Genomic DNA, 17195 nt, shown 5'->3' on the forward strand with positions numbered 1-17195 from the left:
AACCTGAAAGCTTGTGTCAGGTTATGTTTGCCTCTGCAAAATCCCCCGTAATGAGGTTTGGAAATCGAATTATCCACTGCTATCAGAGGACATCAACATTCAGATGAATAATAAATGATTTTATTCTCAAGGGCACAAAGCAACAGAGCTGTCCTTTAAACGACGAGCCAGGCCTGGTCTGTTGGAGGTGCAGCAACATATATAAACCTCTAATGCTGAGTGTGGATCCCTGTCACTGACACATTGTGCAGACACGTCAACAGCACACTGAAAAAATGCCTTAAAAATTAATGAAAATTATAACTGTATATTGTTGAGACATAAAAAATGGAGGGTGGTTGATTTTGAGACCCAGGACTCTCACACACTGGTCCCCTGGGTGCAAACAGACGGCTCCTCTGCACAAGCAGCTCAGGCTCTTTATGCCAACAGGATATGCACACCAGGAGGCAGCAGGACAAAGGAACCAGGCGCGTAACTGGGGCGAGAGGAAGACCAGGGGAAAGCGAAAACGCAGAAAATGACTGAACAAATGAGACAAATACATCTTACATTTGTTGAATAATCTCTGTTGTCATTTTTCGCTGTTTTGACAAATAAAACTCGAGTGTCGCGATGAAGAGAATTGAACTGCTTTTCTAAGCAACTGATCTCGTATTTGTTCTCGGCAACAACCTCCATCTGACCTTGAAGCTTGATGCTCAAGAATTATTGTCAAGAGTCCACGTTGCAAAGCATGTGATGAACATATACATGTAGTTTTATGCAGGATGCTGGAGCCGATATCGGCCGCTCATCTGTGACAGCAGCAGACAACACAGACCAGTTCATCACAGGGCAAATACTGGGAGGCAAACACACATTTACATTCACGCCTTCAGCCAAAATAAAGTCAACAATCAGCCTCAAACACACATGGACAAGATGCAAACTCCACATAGAAAGGCCCCCAATCCCGACGCTCAAAGCATCTGCTGTGACACCATTTAACATTCAACCAGCAGCAACCACAATCTCAGCAACAATTCCTATATGAAGACAGTTACTTTGAGAGAGAAAAGCACCAAGACTACAAAGAGTACTGTGCACTTTTGCTCAAAGTTCACACTCCTGTGTGTCGTCTGTCTATGTCTTGCTTATTTTTATGTGGAAAAAAATTCCTGGAAATGAAATGACTTTCTTGCCTCTGTGTGTATTTTCATCTGAAACTGTGCGTCTGCCTGTTTGCGGGAAAGTGAAGCGCGGGCTTCCAGCTGGTCGGGTCCTTCTGAGCCTCTGAGGTCTGTTCTGAACTCACATCAGTCGACTTTCTGCTGGGTGGAGTCTGAAAGATGTTGCCAGGGACTGCTCGGTGAGAATCACAATCACATTTGTGGTGATAAACTTTAAAAAGATATGTCCTGTATTCAGTCGGCTGCACGTGGCGTAAAGGGTAGCAGTGTTGTAAATATAGTGGTGTAAAAATTTTCAGCTCCATTATTCTTGAATAAACAAGCTAATAACAATCAAGAAGCAAAAACAAACAAGCAAAAAAAAAGAAGATGTAATCTGCTAATCGATTTCAATGATCTAATTCCATTCAGCCAGCAGAGTGTGCCAAAGCCGAGACAACTCAGTCCACTCACAGTCCCAAAGACTCCCTTTCAGCTAAAATCCGTAGATAATCCATACGATGGTAAAACTCAAACCCTAAAAGAGTTTGATCAAAATGAGAAGTTGATAAATTCCACTACAAATTTAGGTTGAGCTGGCAAAAGTCTGATGAAGGGACATCAGGTGAAACTCTGCGCTTCAGCTTTTTCCACTAAAATCTAATTATCAGAAATTAATTAATCAGTAAAAGTGAAGAGAACGAGTATGAAGAACGCTAAAAGAAGAATAGCCAACGGAAAATACGACTCATTGTTTCACTAAACACTTGTCTTGCTTCTTCTGTTAGACAGTAACATGAGGTGTTTCACATTATTCCAGTTATTACTGTAAGCACGTAACTGTATTCGAGGGATAAAACATCCAGCTGAAGGCTTCCGTCGCTCTCAGGCAACTCCTTTCGCTCAACTCCCAAAATAACTGCTAAATTCACTTCACAAATGAAAATCGAGGAAAAGAACTCAAAGGATGAGAAGAAAAGAGAGTGAACTCCTTTTTTTTAATATACAAATTACGGAGGTGAATATTCTGCCCCTGGAAAAGAATAAAAGTAACAAATACTCTGCACACATTAGAGAATAAATGACTTACCTAAAAATGATTAGTTTCTCTCTATACGCCTCATTTTGCCTTTTCCCGCTACTATTATCTCCGGTTCAGCAGTGTTCCTCAGCGGCGGAAAAAGGAGACACTGTGTGTGCTGACAAATAAAATGCCTGCCCTACTGGTGTCAGACATTGTACAGCTTCAGACGGTGGTGCTCTTTACAACAGAGCAAGCGTTTTCACAGCTTCTTTATGAGTTTGCGTGGGCGGGAATATAAACAACACCGGTCAATTATATCACCAGTAACACTGGTGGATACTCCTTTGCTCTGATCCTGCACAAACCAGGGCACCGATGATCAAAATCCCCAAATATTTAGGACTACTAATGCTAATGGCCTGTTTTTTGTGCGTTGACACAGCAAATGTACGAGCTCTTATCGAGTCTGAGAGTGTGAAATTTCCCAACTGTAAGTGTCTGAAAGTTTGCTTACTGTGCATTCACAGTTTCAAGATGAGTTTGAGGCGCTCTGGGAATTACATTTCTCCAAAGCATCGCACATTTCAGGGAGTGGATTTAACTGTGATGGGAGCTAAAAAATCTCCGGAGACAGCTTCCCAGGCTGAATGGAGAATTAACATACCAACAAAGACGCATTTATCACTATGACCTGAGACATCCATGCTCCGTGAGGAGATGCCTAAAACCATGGATTTTTCTGTACAAGGAAGCATCATTTTTTTACTCCACTAACTGTTGAAAGGTACCGAAGACATCCCTCACTTAATTCACATCACATCAGCGTGTACAGTTATCATGTCTTTCTATGAAACTGAGCATTTTCCATTCAAATTAGAGATTTAGACTTTTCGACTAGTACATTTTTCTGTCGTTTTTTTAAGCAGTTCATCTGTGATCATGTTGCTACTTATTGAACGTATTAAAGCACATTAAAGCTTTACATAATTGTGCACTAGCAGGTGATTTGGCCAGTCTTATTTGGATTTTATGTGCTTTCCTACGGGATGAAACTGTCAGGACACTCTTGGAGAGCAGCATCCCACACAGGGTGCAAAACGGCCTGTTTTTATTGCGAAGGCCATGTCGCCAAACTGTGAAGTAACGAGAAACTGTCAAATCAGGCTCCCAGGAGTTCTAGCAGACGCTGAAAATGCAAAGTTTATCAGTGTAGTCAACAATGTAGAAAGGATAAGAAAAGACGCATTCGCATATGCATGTCAGATGGGTGCATAGAACCAAATATAGGAGAATAAAATGACAAATGAGAGATATGAGAGGAGATGTGTTTGACCACAGCCCTGATGTCAGTATTGAAACATTACAGAGAAAAACCCAACATATTTGAATGCATTCATTGCTTTTCTTGGAGTATCCAACATAAAATACCATAAGAAAATGCTGTAAGACCGATTTAATAGACATCTTGGGCTGTTTGTAGTGTGTGTGTGTGTGTGCTCTGTGTGTACAGTATCAATATCTCAGAGACAACTACCGAGGGAGCAGTGAAACTGTGAGCCACTGCAGGCAGTACACATCCTGATGAATTAATAAACAGCTGCAGGCACAAAGTCCCCATCAACAGAACGGGTCAGGTTTTCCTAACAGAGCTCAACGTTAACGTCAGAGTAGGGAAAATGATGAATATTTTGCATAATTTAACAATGGAGTCCAGTGATTCATGAATATATTTTCATTAAGGGGGAGTCAGTTAGTAGCTTGAAACAATGGCTTTAAAATGATTCAAAACATGGCCAGTATGTCCAACTCAGATGTGATTATTATACCGATGAAACTACAAGTTATCAAACATAATGTACATGATTTGTCCTTCTAAATTAGATAAGACCAAAAAAAAGAGGGTGGGTTTTAGTTACAAAAAAGCAGCAAGCTGCCAATTGAGAGAACAGTAAGTCATTGTAGCATGTAATCATTTACAACTGAATATTTGGTGTTGCTGAACACGTTATCAAATTTTTTTCCATGCCAATATTAGGATAAAACTAACTGCATGAAGCGTGCAAACCATCATCGACGTGAAGAAAACGAATCCTGTGCTGCCCGCACCGACGGCCGCCATGTTGCCATGTCACTGTTGTTGAAGCACAGGTGTTGAATAAATGAAAGATGGCTTCACTCCAGCGAGCTGCTTCGGTGTCAACCGCATGTCGTCGTCGTCGTCGTTGTTTTCTGGTTCACGGTCACACTCCAATGACCAGAATAGAGTTTCTATCACTAACACCTGTGCTTTGCCTCCTCAGTCCTGAGGTGGAGCTTTGAAAAGACCCAGTGGGAGAAACGGCGTCGGTCTGACCACACCTGCAGGCTGTGAAGAGCATGTTGATTGGTGATTACCTCCTGTCAGGCAGAGATTAGAGTGCTAATTTAGTCTTCTATCGTATTAATTATCAGAATTAAGGCACATGTACAAGAACAAAGGTACAAGAACAATAATCCCTATGTAGTTCGCTACAAATGTGGACGTGAATACTGTCACTGTTTCATCCGTAGCAACTGACGATTAAATAACTGGAGAAATACCACGGCGTGTCCTCTATATGTTGAGGAGTGTGTGTGCATGTACGCCGAGGCTGCTGGAGCCAGTGTGGATGGTTGCAGTGGGTGGTAATGAGCAGCCGCTCTGTTTCCACGGCAACGCCCTAACTCACTCAGGCAGTCTCCATGACAACTGATAGCAGCATCAGCTGATTCAGCCGAAGTGAAGGTTCATGACAGAGGGAGCGTTTTTTTTTTTAAGCGGTTAATGATAAATGGAGGTGGAATGTGTGGAACTGTAGAGACGGGATACATGGGAAAAAGGCCTCAGAAACCACAAGAGGAAGTCGAGCCATAGTCTATAAACGATATTGTTCTAATTTCTGCTACAAACATGGATTGAACATTTGACAGTGTGAAATCACTCCATGCTGTAATAAAACACATTGATGAAGTTAATACGGTGCCTTTAAGGGCCGGACAGAGTCTACAGCCCAACTCATTCTACAGTAATCGATTAGCAGTGATCAACAAAACTGAAGTGTTGATCTTACCCCCTGCCTCATGATGTATAACCCTATTAGCACAAACACAGCCCACATCAGCTGAATACAATAACCTAACCTTGGTTGTAATTTTCTTTAACCGTCGCCACATTCATCACCATGAAAGAAACCGAGGAGGAGCTACCGGGTTGGGATAAGAATGAGGTTAAATGCAAATTTAACAAACAAAAGACCTCTAGGAGGAGGCAGCAAAAAGATATAGTTACCATAAGCATCATTATCTGTTAATTCTAAGAATCCTCAGCTTGGTTTGATTAAAATAAACTGGCAAAGATGTGATGGCATTTGATCTGGAAGAACCTCCTACTGCTGCAGAGTTCACCTCCAAACCACAAATGAAATGAGAACAGAACGAAACCCAAACCTTCGCCTTAATGAAAGAGAGTGCATATATCTTGCATACTGTTTACTAATTCAGCGCAAAGTGTTCATCTAGTTTCACCACTGCAGCAATGAAAACAGCCGTACCTCATCTGTTTCAAGTGTTAATGGAACCGATTCACTTCACATCTGTTAGCTTGCTGGGCAACCGAGGTGTTTCACTTAATGTCCTCCTGTGTGGATCATAAATGCAAAGCGCCCAGTGGTGGGCTGTAATTATAAATATCTCCGCATCACAACTGGATGAGGAGTACCAGGTTGCCATGGGAGCAAAAAGGATGCCTGATGCAACAGCGAAGCAAATACACACTGCATATCTGAGACGTAAGAAAGGGAGAAAAACAAAAGAGAGTGAGAGAAAGGAGGAGAACATGGCTCCGGTCTTCAAGCGGTCGTCGTGAGAGGAGAGACCCAGCAGCATGAAAATATTCCTAAACGAGGAGTCCTTCATTCTCATCTCTCCGCCTGTTACTGAAAGAAGATAGAATCGTTCACCACAACATGGAAGAAGACTGCAATGAGCAAATCAAAGAGAAGGCGTGCCCAGTGACAGTAGGCACACACATGGATTGGAGGCTGTGTGTGTGTGTGTGTGTGTGTGTGTGTGTGTGTGTGAGTGTGTGTCAGTGGTGGGTGGTTTAACAGTGGTTTCCACTGGGAGAAAGCGAGACTCAATATGCTTTTTCAGGAACCGTTCTGAGCCTGATCGAGTTTCTCTGATAGATTTACCAAAACAACACGGAGTGAGTCGGGTTTCCACTGTGTAGGAAGATGAAACCCTCTCCGTTTCTTATCAAACAAGAAGAACAGTCCCGTCTCCTAACAAATGTGATCCTCATGAAATAAATTACAGCCTTGAAAGGCTCATCTTCAGCGAAAACTCCCCAAAATTACATTTCCATGAGCTTGGTGGAGGCACCATTAGTAAACATATCTTTATCAGCAGATCGAGGTGAGGCGTCACCGATGTTTGGGGATTTACCACATACTTCAGTTGTTCTAGCATTTCATTTTCTGAAATAGCCAACTTAAAATGGGATATTTCAGGTGAGATCACGGTTTTCAAAACAGGACATGGGATGAAAAAGTTGCGCATTTCAAATACCGCCTTAAACTGACAAAAAAAAATGACCAAAAAATACGCCAAATATTCATGAAGTTCAATAAAATTGGAATTCTAACTTGAAAGTACAGCGTTAATAACCAATTCTGTGAAGCAGTGTCTTAGAACAAGAGTATCCGGAGCTTTATCACATCATTTTCCATGTGTCCGTGTGGGTTTTCTCCCGGGACACCTGTTTCCTCCCACAATCTAAAGACATGCTTGTTAGGTTAATTGGTGACTCTGAATTGGCCGGCGGAGCGAATGTATCAATGAGTAATGATCTGTCACTCTGTGTTAGACCTGTCCGGGCTGCACCCTGCCAATCGGCCGGCGTCAGCTGGGACAGGCGCCAGATCCCTGTAGCCCCGGATAAACCCTTGAATAAAGCAGGCATTGATAGATGGATGGAATTTTCACTGATTTGTTTCTCGGTACAACCGGCACACATCACATCGTGACAGCATTTCCACATCAATTAAACGGTGACAGAAATATGCATTTATTAAAAAATTCATAAAGAGATGTTTGCATGTCAGTGTTTAACTGTGCTTGATTCAGGTCACATTGAGATTACCCACAGTTCAAGTATCCATCTGTCACTTCTTTTAAAGCCAATAAATTTCAATAAATTGTCACAAATTAAGAAAATCCATTGCGCACACACATTTTCACGCAAATCGTAAGGCCACTGCTGAATTGCCTGTGTGTGTGTGTGCTTGCACACGATCGGTCTGTGTTACAATCTCGCCCTCTGTTTCTCTTATTGTAATCCTGTATTTTCTCCAGCTGGGAGGTACCTACTCACACTTAATCATTTAAAAACCTGCCCTTAATCCTGGTAATCTAATAACCAGTGTGGTGTTAGCGCTGCTCTTTGTGCAGCTGCGCTCTTATTTTTGGTCTCTGCGGTTCAGAAAGGTGACGGACGGTCATTTGAGCCGTGTATAAATACCTACTGCACGTGCTGTTAAACACCTAAAAAAACACTTTTATTTTATCTCTTCAATGCTGATCCATTTCCACTTCATATAATTTACCTCTCAGTGGCCTCACCCAACACGCTGTACTTCAACCTTACTTAGAAATACTTTCACGCTTGTCGGGTTTGGTCTGAATAATGTCACCTCCAGTGTAATCGCTGCGACTGTGCACTCCATCTGTAGATGTGGATCAATGAATCTGAACCATGTTGTAGAATGAAATATTTTCAGTGTCAGATGGTAGAATTTTTAATTATATCTGAACACAGCACAAGCCACATTTAAATGGACTAAAGAGGCTGTAAAGAGGCGCCGTGCAGGACGTCTTCGTAATATTGACCCAATAAGGCAAGGCATTGTTTAAGCAGACTGTGGGATATGGGATGATCTATTGATGTCTGTTAAAGTTCTGAAAATCATATAAAAATTGATCTTTGTTGAAATACAATTGTTTCATGAAATAAGGCGGATGTTTTAAAGATCACCCAGAAGAAGTTGGAAGTCTGTTACATAAGCTGCTCTGACTGAATAAGTCCTGCAGCACATTATACGAGGCTGCGTGTGAATTTACCTGAACAGATTCAAGCCTCCAACAGAGCAAACCCACATGTTGCTTCTGAGGCTGTCACACGCACCACACACACACACACACACACACACACACACACACACACACACACACACACACACACACACACACTCCTGACGCTTTCAGGGGAGGATCTGTGAATAATCCTTTAAAGTTGAGTTTTGTCAGTGGACATCATAAAATAAAGCCCTGCAGTGTTTGGGGCTGCGCGGCTGAAGCTTTAAGAAGACGCTGGTGACAGTCACACTGACGGCATTTCCAAGGATTAGCCTGTCAAGAAGAGAAAGTTTTCCCGAACACGTCCAATAACCGAAAAGAGTCAAACACTATCAGACTGAAGACCTAAACCATCCGCTTATCCCACTCTAATTGACTACCACGGGTAGTTTGTGTTTCTATTTGTGTGTGACTGAGTTGATGTGTGTGCGCGTGCCTTCGCCGCTGTGTGTGTGTGTGTGTGTGTGTGTGTGTGTGGGTTTTCACACACGTAGGCTGGAGTGTGGATGACATAACTGAAAGAGGGACGCCTTGTTTCCCGAAAGACGACTGTTAAAAAGATGAAACGGAACAGTTCGAAAAACATCGAGGGAATAATTCATACTCTGTTCTCGTGTCTTAACTTGTAAGCTTTTACATTCTGAATTCCCACAGATCTTCCAGCGGAGTTCAGAACGGCGGATCGCACGCGCGTTACAAAGCGTCTGGTGACACTTCCGACAATATGGTGGGAAACAGGGGAAGCCAGCGCGACGGGCGAAGGAAGCAGGAGAATCTGATGTCAGCCGCGGCCAAACGGTGACTCAGCGATTAGTCCGCTCGGTATATTTTGTGCCCTGACTGTAACCGAGAACAAATTGGTTTGGCTTTCTGTTTCACATTAAAATCCCTGTCCTGTACACAAGGTTTTTAGTTTTTCCTTCATAAAAACGCAAAAGGACACCACACATTGCTTCTTCCTGTAGAATTTACCCGTCGTGGTCATTTCACTACTGTAAAAAGCTGAAGATTTCTTGTTCATCTGTAACGCATAGCGACATTTCTACTACTACACCAAACATGAAATCCCTCTTTTTTTTATTACACAATGCCACTTTTTTAAGAAGCATGTTAATGCAGGTAGAAGGAAGGTCAAGGTGCGCTATTCAGATAAGTGCTCTCAGCCTGCCTTCACAATTTTTTAAGAAGGGGAAAAACACATTTCTTTCCTCGGCAGCCTCGTCATTTAACAGCCCCTGCATCTGGTCGGCGCTGCGCACCTTAGGGGGCGTCACCATCCACCCTTGTGCTCCATCAAGAAAAGCCATTAAGAGGAAGCAGAAGAGAGCGAGCAGCAATATTTAAGCATTTCAATGAAGTGATGTGAGACGCAATTATCCTGATGGAGGCTGTAACAAGCAATTTATGCCCGCTCGCCGGGTTTCAGCAGGCATGTGGTAAGTGTGTTTTCTTGCGTGTGTTCAGTTTATGTGACGAGTGGTTTTAGCAGCATGATGACCTATTCTGACACAACACATATATAGACCACAGTTAAACCAGAACATATTTCACTCTGGTGGAGATCACCTGACACTCAAGGGTTATCAAGAAGCCCTGATATAATATCGCTCTCTGATTAAAGGATTTCTCAAATGGCAAATGTGCTCTAATCAGATTTCTGATTGTGAAACCGGCAATCAGTGCAGAGGGATTTCTGGATGAAGTAATAAAACTAGAACTGTAGAGAAGGCCAGGACTCCTTATAATATATGTTAAATTGTGTGAAATGTATGGATATTCACATGTATTTGGATCAATTCAAGGTTTTTGACTGTGTCTGCAGACTGTTATCTGGTATCAAACCTTTTTATTGCTCATGGTGAGAGGAGGTTTTCCCACGTGGCCTCATCCAAAACTCAGACGCTAGTTCTGATAGAAAAATGTCAGAACGCACGGCGCTATAGGCAGAACACAAGCTCAGTGTTCATACTGGTACTTTTCTGTCACTCATTCGTTTATGACAGATTGCTGAGGGCCAAGCGTGCCCTTCAACTGAAACTGTGCGGCGTGGCGGCAGTCGCCTCCGTCAACAGAAAAATGGACAGGACTGGAGAAAAGATTCAAGAACACGGGAAATGGATTTCACTTATAAAGCGCCTTTCCCGTCCCCAGAGTGCTTTACATCGTTAATCACATTCGCCCATTCACACACCGATGGAGGCCGCTGCCCTGCGAGGCGCTCAGTCAGTTTGGGGTTCAGTGTCTTGCTCAAGGACACTTCGACAAGTGGACAGATAGGTGATCGAGCCAGCAACCTTCCAAGCGAGCCAGGGCCGCGCCGACATGAGTCCAGTGTGTTGAATGGGCCTGAAAATGTGATTAATGGAGGCCAAAACTCACAATGTTCTTGAGCAATAGCTGCTGATGTCCTGCTGCACGTCAGCAGACTGAAGCTGTTTGATGAGGAAATACAAAATGTGGCCGTTTGTATAATCAGTAATTAAATTCCAAATAGTACAGCGAAATGAAACATGAAGCGAAGCTTTCTGAAAACCTGAGTAGATCTTGCTAACTTGTGTTTATTTTCTTCCCAACTTTTACGGCTATCTTTAAAACACTGCGCTGGCGAATTTCAGATGCGATGACAATTCTGTTTGATTATTGCAAAAATAAATAAAAATGCCAAGTTAGGCATTTTCCTCTGACACAGGCTGGCCATGTCATATGTTATTTACATGCCCACACACTGTTCTATTCAGCAAACTGTCAGAAAGTAGTGAAATGAACAAAAGCGGGATTATTCTTTTTAATAATAATTCCAGTATTATGTCACAAATAAAGCGTGAAATGCACTCACCATCGCACAAGCGATTTCAACATGAGCTGAGGCTGATTTTTTTTTTTTTTTTTTCCCTTTTAAAACAAAATGACACCCATACACACACTCCCACACACAGGCTGACTGATTCCATCTACTGAGCCACACGCCGAACAATTAGTGTTCAGGTACAAATGTAAGACGGAGGCACACGTACAGCACTTTGCATCAGGTTAGCAGAGGAGAGGAGAGAAAACTAAATAGTTAGGTGAGCAGTGAGTCACCCTTGAGTTTTTCTTTTTCCCTATTGCAGCCCACACATGCCTTTCTATCAGCTTCCTATCAGGTCTGACATGCAGTGTTGGGAGAAAAGAATCTGACCGTACAGAAATAAATCTGTCCTATAGCTTTTTGACATCAGATTTATGCCCCCAAAAAAATAGAAAAATAAAATCCCCTATTTAAATTCCTCGCAGCATGTCATATTTCTTCATACAGCAGTTTTCTATAAGCACAAATACACATTTGAAAAGTAAATATATGCATCTATTTTCGCCGTACCGTTCGCTGCTTTTCCGAGACGTTCTTTATCAAACTTTCCAGCAATCTGCTCGCACACTGAAGAGTGAACCAGCTCCTGGAGCTGCTGCTGCAGACTGGTTGTTACCCGTCAATCACCTTTCTTTGCTCCTAAATGTTTTGATGATTATTTTTACCTGCTATGGCTGCACATATTAAACAGTCTACACAGCTAAAATGAGCATTCCTTGTCCTGGGAGGCTAAAATTCTGCACGTTTTTAATGTCTTCCTCCTGATGGTGTCAAACTCAGTGAAGTTTAGGACCCACATACAGGCCCGTTTGATCTCAGTTGTACTCTTAAATTACATAAAATAACCTTTAAATCTATAACTAAGACCACATCTTGGATATGTTCACAAAAACATCACCAACAGTCTGAAATGTTCCTGCAAACTTAAATCTTACCTGTCACAGTATTTTATTTTTAGAGTCTGTCAATTTCATGTCATGTTTGACAACCAGGAACTAAATTCAAACCTCTGAATAACAGGTTGGACATTGATGGGAACGCCGAGCTTGAAAGTTTGACTCTGATCACATCCACTCCAACTGAAGAAAACAGAGAACACAAGATGGTCAAAACCTCATTTGAACTGCTGGACTCTGAAAGAAACTATAAAAGGGATGCGTTTGCCAGCTATGTCCCAGGTAGGAATTTGTCAGTGAGAAAAGTGGAACTATGTAGTTTTCAGAGCAGGTGTGTTGAGCCGTGTCGCACCTGAACCGCAGCCAAAGCTGAGACGAGCCGCCTTCCACTGACAGCGTGAAGGCCCCTCTCCCGACAGGAGTGTGACGAGCACAACCGAAGTCAGCATTCTGCATACCGTTAGCCTTTTACGCTGATCTATGAACATGACTTTCACCTTTCATTTCCTTTGATTATGGAAGAATCAAGGAGGTTTTTCCATTATAAAAAAGCACTGACCTCAGGAAGATGGGATATTTAATAAGGAGCTTTAAGAAAGCGTCGATTCAGAGCTGTTAAAATAGCAAGGTGAACATGGACATCTTTCTTTTCTGAGACACACACACTGGACAATCACTTGCAGAACAGCATAAATTAATCAAAGTGGATTTTTTTTTTCTCACGCTGCAAATCCTATGTGAACGCAGCCTCCCTGTCCGTCACATAAGATGACAGTATCTGCAAACGCAACTAATTGCAACACCACTTCAAACTGTGGTATCAGTCCCAGTTTGTCACAGAACATTTTCAACATGACTTCATCATCTGGCTCCAAAAGGTCTGTTACACACTGACCATGAAGCTTGACCTGATCCGCAGCACAGCCATTAAATCAGAAATGTGTTTTTATCCTTGGGCCTTTCGCCCCCCCCACCACCACCACCGCTACAAGTGAATATAAGCAGCCGGCTAATGTACACTGCTAAGCCCTTCATCAATGACAAGCTTGTTATTTATGGGCTCTACACTCTACCTTGTTTTCTATTTGTTCTCCTGCCCTTGAACACAAAATAGGTCAGCCTCAGTCACAATCACGTCCTGAACCTCAACGCTGAAGTTCACAGTTACTGGACGACCGTGAAAAAGAAAAATAATCACGACTACATGCGATGATTGTGGGTATTTTTTAAGAAATATTGTGTAAATCAATGTAAAATTCATGTCCAAAGAGCAAATTGAAGATAAAATAATACTTTTTTAATTACTTGACCAAATTACTGAAGATCTTACTGATTTTTTTTGTTGTTTTTCTCTAATTTCAGAGCAGACGGGATACACTCTATACTTCAAACCAGCTCATGCTTGTGCAGAGTAACGTCCATTAGCCACGGCATAATGACCAGCGACGGGTGAAATGAACAACAGTGATTACATTGTCACAATGGCAACTGCACTGGCTATACTGTGTAGCAAGGCATCATTTTGTCTTCACAGTTGTTGCTGCTGGAAGCATAATAAAGGCCCGAGTGGAAGGATTTGAAGACGTCTGACTCAGGCCGAACGGAGGAATCTGTGGCTGTTAGGTAACCGCTTCGGGGGAACATCTCTGGAACTGCAGCGGTCGTCGGCTGTTCTCTGTGTTCAGTGGGCAGCAAGCGAGGAAAACAGGTAAAGCAGTAACAGGGTCACGGACTTACAGAGGAGTTTCCCTGAGGTCTAATTCAGCAGAAGACTTCTGCTGGCATCTTTCTGCCGTTCATTCAGACATCACTTTGATGCTGCGTGCCGGGGATACAGATTGATTCACAACATGTACACCTCTGAATGGAGAACGTAAGGCCTGATGTTGCATCTTTCAGAAGGGTTACGCACCTTGCCACACTGAAGAAACGGTTCAAACATGGTTTGAACGGGTCAAAATGGTTCAGTTCTGGGCCTGGGGCCTTTCTTTGTGGGGTTTGCATTTTCTAAAAAGCATGTGTTTTTTTTTTCATTTGTGACTTTAAAACTAAATGTTGGACTGATTGTAAGTGTGTGTGGTTTTGACGATTTTGTACAGTGCAGTTCAGTTTCTTTAGCACTCTTTCTTGCACTAACCCCGGGCATTGTTTCAGACAGCCCACTCAGATCTTGTTGAATATGCAGCGACGATAAAGGAATTTTCATCTCTGTCTGTGATGGAGCAACGGTCGGCAGCTCATTTTCAAAAGGAGCCCACACAGAAAATCACAACTACTGTTGCGGGCCGAGCCATAAGTTCTTCTCAGTTCGACTCAATATTAAGAGATCTCTTAATGCAGCAAAGCTTATCACAACCCCTCGAGAGTCTACACAAAAAATTATAACATTAGCATCATGTTGCAAAAAAAATTTGAGGCAGAGAGATTGGCAGCTCGCTGGCAGACGCCGCGGTCGAGTGTATTGGTGCTGCTGCCAAAGCTACCACTGAGCGTCTCTCTTCTTTCAAACAGAGAACCTTTCCCACTTTCTGTCTCTCTCTCTCACACACACACACACACACACACACACACACACTCACACACACACACACACACAGATCATTGCATCGAGCTTTAACTGTGACAAATGAGGACTGCGCAGTGTGTGTGTGTGTGTGTGTGTGTGTGTGTGTGTGTGTGTGCCCATTTGTCCATATGACTAAGTGTCTTTGCAGGAATCAGGATTAGGTCGTCTCGGTGACACACGGCTTATGCAAAGCTGACCGTATGAGGTGCCGCACACACACTCATGCAAACACACACACACACACATTGCTCAAAATAAAAAAATTACAGACAAGAAAATATCAATTTAGGTAAACTTGTCTGTGCCTTCATAGTCAAGGAGGATTTCTTGTCATGTTTAATAAAGGGGGTTAAATTTCTTGTTTAGTTTGCTGATATCTATGTATTTCTCAAACATTTACTACAAAATGCATAACTGCGGGGACCAGAGTGCTTCATCTATGCAAAACCCAGCACGGCAGAGCACATTAGTGCATTAGTGTCAGACAACAAATGCTCACTCTAACCTAATTATCATAATGATCTTACCAGGAGCTGGTAACACAGGTGGCATTTTTTTCGCCTACATCGTCCTCTGTCCATCAACCCACAGCAGACACAACATTTGTCTTTGCGGCTCCTTCATGACGTGTTAGTGCTCAGATCCCCCTGTCTCCCTGTATTTTTGAAGTTTATCGGGAACAGAAGCCAAAGTTTAAGGCACAAAGGTTTGAAATCCATCAAGAGAAAGTTTTCCGGAGAATCTTTGCAGCTGGTGTTTCCAGTTTTTCACTGAAACCTTGAGATGACGTTTAGTCTCGAAAAGATATTTCAGACTAAAATACTGAACCTTCCTCTTTTTGGTTCTCAATGAATGCTGAGAAATCCCATCACAGCATCCACGTTTCAGTTTCCTCAACATCAAAATTGCAGAAATCCATTTTGAATTACTACAAATGAAATCGGCTAAGGGTGGCTGTCTACGTGAATTTACCAGTTCCTTCTTTCATCCTTCATGATGGGAGTATCACAGCAAAGACTTGCACACAACTACCAGCTCAGGGGATTTTCTACATAAAAACAATCCGTCCATCCTTCCTGTGTGCTGCTTTTATCCATGTCAGGGTCACAAGCAGCTGAAGAACATAACAGCTGACATTGGGTGAAGGACAGAGTGCATGTTATACAGAAGAATTAGCTCCAAGCCGGTGGAACCATCGGTCGGTTCCTCTACAAACAGCAGCCCACTCCAATCCAGCAAAGGAGGAGCTCCTCGCAGCCCGCCCGTGTGCATGACTCAATGAATTCCAGACTCATCTTGAATGCATCAGGCATTTAAATGTATGTGCACACACTGTGGCAAATGGACTCAACAGAGGAGGGAGAATCAATAGCCAGTGCCTGTATGCAAATGAGATCAGATAGAGGCCTGCATGCATGGTATGAGAAATCTATCATGTAAGAGCTCGTTTAAGAGTCATTTATAAAGAAAATTGCCTCAGAGGTGTGTGACGAGTAGCCCGGTAGCGTCTGCTGTATTGGGATTATGCAAAAGCAATCATTCAATACAGTGATCTAGATATTTAATTTAATCCAAACAGAATGAAGACGAAGACAATAAAAGCCATGGATAAAATGTGGCGGTGTTTAACATCCTGACCTGTGATTTGTGGGATCTGTCAGGGAGAGACCCACCAATATGACTCAGCACCTGCTTTTGCACCCCTCTCATGCTCTCTCATTAGGGAGATTAACTGACTGTTACACTCCTGCAGGGGCTTCCTCCCTCTATGGTTTTCTTTTCTTTCTTCTTCTTCCCCCTGCAGATGCCTCATGCCCTGGCTTTATGTAATGGCTTGCGGGATTTCTGAAGCCCTGGTAGCCACGCACAGCCACCGCAGCAAGCCAAGTCCCCGCAGTCACCGCAGTAGGTGAAGCTCTCAGGGGCACGAGGCACGCACCGTTCAGTCACGCGTTTAACAGACCAAGAGCGTGAATGGACCAATAACAGGAGAGTCAATTAGGTCAATCAGGAGGTCCTGCCTTCCCTCACATCGGGCTTTTTACGCCCCCCCCCCTATTTTATTTTATTTATTTATTTATTTATTTTCATCTGCTGTGATTTCAGATCAGACTGATTCTGCAGTAAACCAGGCTCCAGCTAAAGACTCACAAGAACCAGACCCAGTTCTGCTGTACACGAACAATGCGTCCTTTTTCTCCATGCACACACACTCACACACACTCTCTCTCTCACACACACACACAGAGAGAGAGGGGCACCTCATCATTTCTGCTTCAACCACCGAGGAAAAGATGGATGAGAAAAATTAATAAATGAATAAAACAACCTCTGACCGGCGCCGACACGCGCTTTTTTTTTCTTAAGAAGTAGCTGCAATTTAAAGCACCGTTTTGCCACGAAAGACTGAATGAAGGCTTCCTTTACCTGTTCGGCGCAGTGTCTTGCGGTGCAACTCCGTCTCTGTCGGACACACACAGGCTCCGGCTCCGCAGCCCACATTTACCGTAAAGTCCGGAGTGGAGGCGCAAGCTGTCTGGGTCGGTTAATACGGTAC

The 17195-nt window shown here is 43.0% G+C and overlaps 1 protein-coding gene across 4 annotated transcripts in view; it reads right to left on the bottom strand.

The window, feature by feature from the left end:
- map2 (microtubule-associated protein 2) overlaps positions 1-17165 on the bottom strand; it is an 81141-nt gene extending 63976 nt beyond the window's left edge. For all 4 annotated transcript variants that reach the window (XM_030112795.1, XM_030112794.1, XM_030112793.1 and 1 more), the window contains exon 1: positions 17066-17165. The gene's annotated coding sequence lies outside the window, so the exon portion shown is untranslated. The remainder of the gene's footprint in view (positions 1-17065) is intronic.
- Positions 17166-17195: the final 30 nt, after the last annotated feature.

This window comes from Salarias fasciatus, chromosome 16 (genome assembly GCF_902148845.1).
Source record: "Salarias fasciatus chromosome 16, fSalaFa1.1, whole genome shotgun sequence".
Taxonomy (NCBI): Eukaryota; Metazoa; Chordata; class Actinopteri; order Blenniiformes; family Blenniidae; genus Salarias; species Salarias fasciatus.